This window comes from Amphiura filiformis, chromosome 1 (genome assembly GCF_039555335.1).
Source record: "Amphiura filiformis chromosome 1, Afil_fr2py, whole genome shotgun sequence".
NCBI classification, from domain to species: Eukaryota; Metazoa; Echinodermata; class Ophiuroidea; order Amphilepidida; family Amphiuridae; genus Amphiura; species Amphiura filiformis.
In genome coordinates this window covers 79,599,003-79,607,024 of record NC_092628.1, presented here as the reverse complement: position 1 = coordinate 79,607,024, position 8,022 = coordinate 79,599,003, and the positions used below count along the sequence as shown (strand labels likewise).

At 36.4% G+C, this 8,022-nt stretch overlaps 1 long non-coding RNA gene across 1 annotated transcript; it reads right to left on the bottom strand.

The window, feature by feature from the left end:
- Positions 1-893: 893 nt before the first annotated feature.
- On the bottom strand, positions 894-5,637 carry LOC140154199 (uncharacterized). Its single transcript, XR_011859264.1, has 2 exons — positions 4,281-5,637; positions 894-3,956 (listed from the first exon to the last, which is right to left on the bottom strand). It is a non-coding gene; the product is annotated as an uncharacterized lncRNA (long non-coding RNA).
- Positions 5,638-8,022: the final 2,385 nt, after the last annotated feature.

Here is an 8,022-nt window from a genome sequence, read left to right as displayed (position 1 = left end):
CGAGGTCGGGGTTCTATCCATTATTTATTGTGTGCTATACAGAATTGTACCCGGAATTGTACACAATAGTGATATTCAATACACAATCATGAGTATTGAATTACAAATTAAATCTCCCGCTCTGGTACATCTGTGTTACCGTCAATAGAGGGCCAAATACAGTAAACGCTTCTCGGATTGGTGTATACCGCTACATACAATAGCGCTGTCATGCAGCTATGGGTAGAAAATTGAGAGGTATTCAGGTCCTTACCGTTGGTGAGCGGAGACAAACAAAAACAATTCTGCATCTCATTTGAAGCGACTTGGTATCGCATGCAGGTCGCATCTCTCAAATGTGCCCATCATCCATGTCGCAACGATTGCCTCGAGCGCATTCCAAGGGAAACCGAATACCCCAAATCTTTGCTCCATGCCTGGATCAAGATGGAGGTCGAGTCCTGGTTCTCCTTTTCTAATTCTGTGGTAGAAACATAAGTCATCCCATTATTGCAAGCTGAAAGTACCTATCTCAATAATTTTCTGTATCATGTGAAACCCCTCTCCCATTGTTGCCACTAACCAAGCAGGCATGTGTTAATTTCTAACCCTGCCCTTGGATGATTAGCACATAATTCCAAAAAGCTACAAAAGGTCTGGAAAAACCGATCATTTATATTGCTGTATTACTCTTTACACGGGGATGACGGGATTGGAAGTGCCTGAAAAAGAAAATGTGCTCTTACAAGTTTACCACCAAAACTAAAACATGTTTATAACATTTTTCATTTCAAAACATGTTTGTGTTTACTCGGGAGCTGGCTTTAAAAAGGGAAGATATTCACTTCCAAATCTAGTTTTAGTCAGGACACATACAAAAAGAAAGTATGACAGAGAATGTCTTACAAATGAAATAGCAACCATGTGATTTTATTACACTCTTTGCACAGGGTAAACTTGAGCAAAAACAGCTCATAAAATAATAGTACAAACTTACAATACAAGCTGACATGTGGAACAGTACAGTACTTTCTTCTCATTCCAAAAATCTTAAATATACACACACACACAAATATACATGTTAAAACATCCAGTCGTGTTTTTACAGGTATTTCAGAGAAATAACCAAATGTGAGGTCCAACAATTGCCTGCATAATTTGTGTCTTATCATATAACATTATGAAAGTCACATCATAGCTTGAGGATAGTTTCAATCTTCATTACTAAATTATGCTTTTCTCGATGTTTTTTTTTTTCGGTCGTTTTCTCGACCTTTTGTTACTGTATATAATTATGATATGATGGTGAAATAAACTTGAACTATGCAGAGTAGAACAAGTTCTTTGTTTCGCAAAACATATTGCAATAAGATCGCTCATATAAAAGTAGTATTTGTACCTCCAAATACTGGGGATTTTTTTCCTTCAAAACCCAGAAACTTGGTAGTTTCACAAAAGTGTGCCATTTTGTCCCATTAAATTTTAAGCATATTTACTTATTCCCAATAGTTCACCTTGAATCCATTATAATTTTCCCTGTGATTTTGTTACTAATAGTAAGACTTGCTTAATACCATAATTTCTCTATGATACCATAAGTTCAATACCTTTACAGAAAGATCTTCAATCACAAACAGCCTAATGAAGTCCACTGATTTGCACACTTCCCAAAAATTACATAAATGTCCTTGGCTATGTATAACACCGAGGTGAAATGTTACAAAAGTGCTAAATGTTTGCAACTACAAAGAGCAGCAGTGTACCACAATTTCACAGGGTTGTACAATTACATTAGTTCAAACTATGCTTAATTTCTCTTGATCTCACATTAATGACATTTTCAAAGGTTTGATTGTCGGTGAGAAGATGAATGCGGCACTTTCAGGGTGTTTCGGTGGGTGTGTGTACACCAAACTGCATCTTTAAACATTTAGGGCAAAGAAAACACATAGCAGTAATTAAATTATCTCAAATTGGGTCATATACATCATCTCTAGTTGGTTTCTAAGTGACAGAAAATTAAGAAAATATTCTTGTGAAGTCTGTACATGTACTTGTTATCATTCTATTAATTTTACTTCAATTGACCAAGCTTCAGTCAATCATTACTGGTAGCCAATATATACAAACATCATTTGTACACCTTTTATAACTATAAATTTACTAATAAAACATTTGTTTAAATAATATTTCCATACACACATGTGATGTGATGTGATCAAGCAAAACGAGTTGATGTCAACCATGCACACCGACATCGCTTGGTAAATAATTACATTGTACAGCAGAGACACTAAAATCAATACCCGGGATCGATACACATGTATGTGCTATGCACAATTTGTTATTCAGACGATAAATCTTTGGATACCGGAGTAGAAAATGATGAATATCTCCCGTAATCTTTTTATTCTAAAGAAGCCGATTTCAAGGCTTGCACTTGAATATATGTGTTGAAAGAATATGATAGTCGTTAGCTTGCGCATTGAGAAAGAACTGTGCGTATTGAGCTCAAAAACTGACAAAAATTCTGATTTTATATGTGCCGAACAAAATATATATGACAGCTGCCCTCATTCGTAACCACTCGCGTCACAGAAGATTCACGGTACTATAGCGCAGCGTAGGCCACTGGTGGAGGCAGTCTAAAAGCAGATGGCGTCATGACGTATACCATGCTCACTGACATCTACAGAGGTTAGTCACCAGGCTATTGTCAATAGCCTTTGTCGGATGTCCCCCGGCCCATTATGTATCTCAAAACTATTAAACAAGTTGGAACAAAATGGCCATGGATTCAATCTACCATGGCGATTTCTGCCATAAAGATATCGGGGCGATGACACTCTGTCATGTTCAATTTGTTTTGACTGCACCATCAGGCCTGAAATTTTAATTTTTGGGGCACCCATTTTCAAGGCCACTGGGCAAAAACGAAGAATGACAACAAGGTCAACATGTGATGAAGAATGCCTTGAAGTTTACAAAGATCTATGGGCACCAAGGCCAAAACTGAGGGCAGGCAATGGCCTTGGTGGCCTCCCTGAAATTTGAGCCCTGTGCACCATTGAATTACAGTCTAAATGCTTCCATTTGCCAAATTCAATGTGATCAAGCTAAAGAAGTTGTGTGTCGCTAATATTGATTTTTGAGATACAGCTAATAACAGTGTTCATCTTCTTTTGTGGTTTACTCCTGAAATGACCGACATTGACCGTATCTTTGGAACCGTAAGTCCAATTGTTATGAAGTTTTCATCAAAATAAAGCTCTGAAAATGGCACACACAATAAAGTTGAAAACTGAATTTTGATTTTGCCCAAGAAATTACTCATTTTGCTCAATCGCATCACTATTTTGTTCTCAGATACTTGTATGACTGTTAGTCATGCTGAAGCAATATAGATGATTGCAATGGATTGCATTTCATATTACAGGTTTTATCAACTCATTTTGCTTCATCATAAACCAATCAACAATGGATTAATTCCACTTGGTGTTACTAGGGTTACCAATCAACCCACAATGCATGGCTGCACATAATGCATGACTTCTCAAGTCAAGGTTTAATTTATCTAGATGTAAAGGAACATTTTATGTTTCCATGTTTGTTCCATCTGTTTGAATTTGTTGCCATTTACAATACCCACGTTGCATACAATGTCAAATACAAACCAACATGTGTCACTGTCTATCCAAAAATACAAACATGTAAAATTGGACTCAGTTTGACCTTACATTCACACTGTGGTATGAATTACACTCAATGCAAGTTCAAAGTCCCCTTCCCTACATAATAGTCAATATGTGAACAACTCACTACAGAAATAGACCACTGTGTGTTACAGACCTTATACGAACACTTACATGACAGAAATCTGTTTTATAAAAGGCCCTGCCCTGAAATTAAAAACTTCTCCTCTTTAAGTTTTTCTACATTTTGCATGTGATGTGATGGTGTGGAATTCAATTGATATCCTTAATACCCGAAGTGTCACTCCCATTGTGGCCTGTACACCATCCGTGATAATCAACTTTTGAAAAGCACCCTAAACAAGGATTTAACCCTTGGCTAAAACGATACCCTAAACACAGATTTTCTTCCTTGCATCAAATTTCATACCCTAAATTTCATTTCTGCGATTAGCAATTGCAATTTTGCTACCCTTTTTCCAATATTTCATGTTTTTGACACCCTAAACACATTACGCGCATATCGTGCCTACCCACGCAAAACTACCCTTTTTAAGCGTTTTCATTATCGCGGATGGTGTACAGGCCACAATGGGAGTGACCTCCAGCCTTAATATGACCATTTATTCCAATATGCTCAGAAACAAATGGGAGATTAAATAACATCTTTCAACACTTGTCCAGTACCAGTTGAGTGCCCCAACAATGAAACATTTTTTATAATTTTCATATTTATGGAAGTCAACTTGTTACACAAGTGTTATAGAACATATGGCTGTTTAATTTTTGTTAATTGGGCACCCTGTACATCTATGGGCATGTGCTACATAACAAAAGTGTACCATTCAGTGTGGCATGTGATTCAATTAAGCCTTACCTAGAACATAAAGCAAATAATAAACATAAAATATATCCATCACCACTATCTTAAAACAAAAAAAACTACAAACCAAAACCAGGGCCACAGCAAGAAGGATTACCTCACTTCTCGACTTTGTGTTTTCTGTAAAGGATGATGTAATCTTTACATGTACACTACACCACCAGATTCTTATTGCTGCCACCCCAGAGGTACACTGCTGCTGCCAAGCTACTTCATTGGTACTCTAGAGTACCTATGTGGGTACTCTAAGTACAAACATTGGAATCTTACATACAGTACACACATAGGTACTGCAGTGGTACTCTAGGGTACCTCTGGGGTTTGCAGCAATAGTAATCTGGTAATGTACCTTTGCCAGCCATGGCTACCCATCACATTGTGAAGGCTGACCCGTATCCTCTCACCTTGCTACAGCCCTGCAAAATAAATTTACATCCAGCACCATATCAGAAATGGATACATAAAACAAACATTTGCATAACGTCAAGAAAGCAGCATTAGCTCTAGAAACCTGCCATCACACACTTTGTGTTCAAATAAACATAAAATTTAAACATGTGCATGACAAAATAACATATAAAGAAAAATAAAACTTTTTTCCTAGCTATCTTATGGGAGGATTAAAGACTATGTCTAATTTCAAAGCTTGTGATTTCATCACAAGTGTAAAATAATTTTGATAAATTTGGCAGCTTTATAGGAGAGAGCAAACAAATCATTTTATCAAGGTATATATAGTTTCCACTCCGGAAAACATTCCCCACCAACTAATATATATCACTACCCTCACACAATGATGTACAACATCACTCGTACCATTTGTTACTGGACTGCTTTTCCTCGAGTGCAACGTCAGTGCCGGCTATAACGTGCAATGTTTTTGCTCAAACACGTGGTATGTATATACATGCAAGAGCATTTTAGGATATTGATTAAGTGTGCGTGCCAAAAAGTTTCCTCAACACATTGGATATCACTTGACTTTGCACTCGTGAAAAAAGCAATATAGCATTCATGTAGCAGCACTTTTTTATGGCATGGCTAAATATGAATCAATCTACACTGTATTGTGTATCCTTAATTTATTAAGGGGGTACTACACCCCTGCCAAAATTTATGCCTATTATTGCATTTTTCTTAAAAATTATAGTGCATTGGGGACAAGTAAAATATGTATATTATAGGGGCAAGGACTACAACTACTGCACTATAAATTTTATTTCAGCACAGACAACAGTTGTGGGGTTACAGTCAAAAATGAGGGAAAACCAATATTTGATCAATAAACCAATAACTACTTGCTTTGAGTTGCTGAATTTTCAGTACAGTAGTTGTAGTCCTTGCCCCTATAATATACATATCTTACTTGTCACCAATGTGCTATAATATTTGAAAAAAATGCAAAAATTGGCATAAAATTGGCAAGGGGTGTAGTACCACCTTAACTATGCCTTTCATAACTTATCCACATTATTTTAATATTTCAAAAAGGTTTTTGCTCAGGCAAGAATTAACTGTCAAGTTTTTGTCAAGAATGAGTAGACACAATAGGAGTATCCTTTGTATCCTCCTCATGCAGTCATCCACCTGTATACAATCACATTATTGACAGGTGCGTGACCACTAACATTATATAATTTGGTTCACCTCAAGTTCGGTAGTGATGCATGTGCGTATTTCGCTGGCCGCAGTATTGTAAATTAATCGTGCAGAGCGTACACGCACACATTCAAGGATGGTTTGTCGGCACACTTACGTCACAACCGTGAAAAAGCACTGACATCACTATCGGACTTGAAGGGAACCGATATATAGTTTACAATGGCATACAATTTTCACCAGGAAAAGGCAAGGAATCTATATGAACATTAAAATAAAATAGCAAACAGAAATAAAATACAATAAAAAATAAGAAGAAATGTATGAATCAAACTAGAAAATGCCACCAACAAAAAAGAAAAATGTTTTACACAAGGTCAACTAACAGCATCACACAAACACTAAACCAGTATCAGAACATGATTCGACACAGCACAGCCATTTATATTTGGAATCATTCTGAACACAAAATACACTCATGTACGTCAGGAGTTGCCTTTTCATATCATTATAAATTCTGCAGACAGCTGAATCCGTATTCGTCTTTTGGTAGATTCATGTTATGCATGAATTATTTTTGAATTAGCGAACAACATACATTTGTACTATAACGCTTAGTTATAGAAGGCAGCGTATAAATTTCTTAATAGTGATCATTGTTGACCGTACTACGCTGCACCATTAGCTAACCATGTATACCGCCCTCTTTTACCTATCACACTGGTCACAGTTAAGAAATTAATATGCTGCCCTCTATTATCTAAAGCTTTGATCCCTCATTTGCTAATTTAAGAATAATTTACCAAAAGACGTAGGATTTGGCTGTCTGCCGAATTCATAACAATATGTTGAAACTCACGTTAGTGTCACAGGTTAAACATGTAGCCATCATTGAACTGTAGACCTATAGATAATAACATCACAGCTCTTCTCCATCCGACTCATTTTTAATAGCACATTTGGTAGAGCATCGGTCCGGTGATCTTAAGGTCCCAGGTTCAAATCCTATATGGTCAGTAACATTTTTTCACCGGTTGTCATTTATGTATGTAAAGACTTGTGATAAAAAAACCTTTCTCATATATGGCCTTCAGGTCCTGCAAGATCTGTCATCAACACTCTTTAGGCTCCTGTGGTTGGAAACTACATACAGACATGTCACATTTCAAACAACAATTCCTTAGACATATATCATCTGCATAAACTTAACTTTCTGTTCTGCAAAGCACCATGCTTATGAGAAAAAAAATTACATAGCAGTTTCTACACTCCATAAAGGCGACATATACTTGGAACCTCTCATATCCCTTCATTGTTTTTGAAACCTCTAATCATGTGGAAAACAGTTAAAAATTCTTATCAAAAATACCTGAAGAATGCTACAAAGGAGTATAGAATAGGAACATGTATGATGATGACACAATAACAATTTCCCATGCAATTACCTTGGAATTCTCTGATACAAGTGGGAATGGATTTCGCTATATTTATAATCTGCATTTTCATACAAAACTTGTGCACAATTAATAGATTCTTCCTAATTGCACTTTGTACATAGAACATAATTTTGGCAAAATAATTTCCTCTACAAGTGAACAAACATACATCAATACTGATACTGTTTCTTTGTCATTACAGAAACAAAGTTAAACCCATGGGCACTACTGCCTTTCTTACAGAGCATCTGGTTGGGTAATTACATGACATAATCATCTCAGTAACCAATCAAAATAGAGCTTTTAGATCTCTTAGCAATTTTAAGCTTTATCCCCTGTCAGCCCTACTGACTATTCTTACCATATCTATGATTGGCTCAATGCATGATATAGCCCTCTTTGTAACCAATCAGATTAGTTCTTAGAGGCTGAT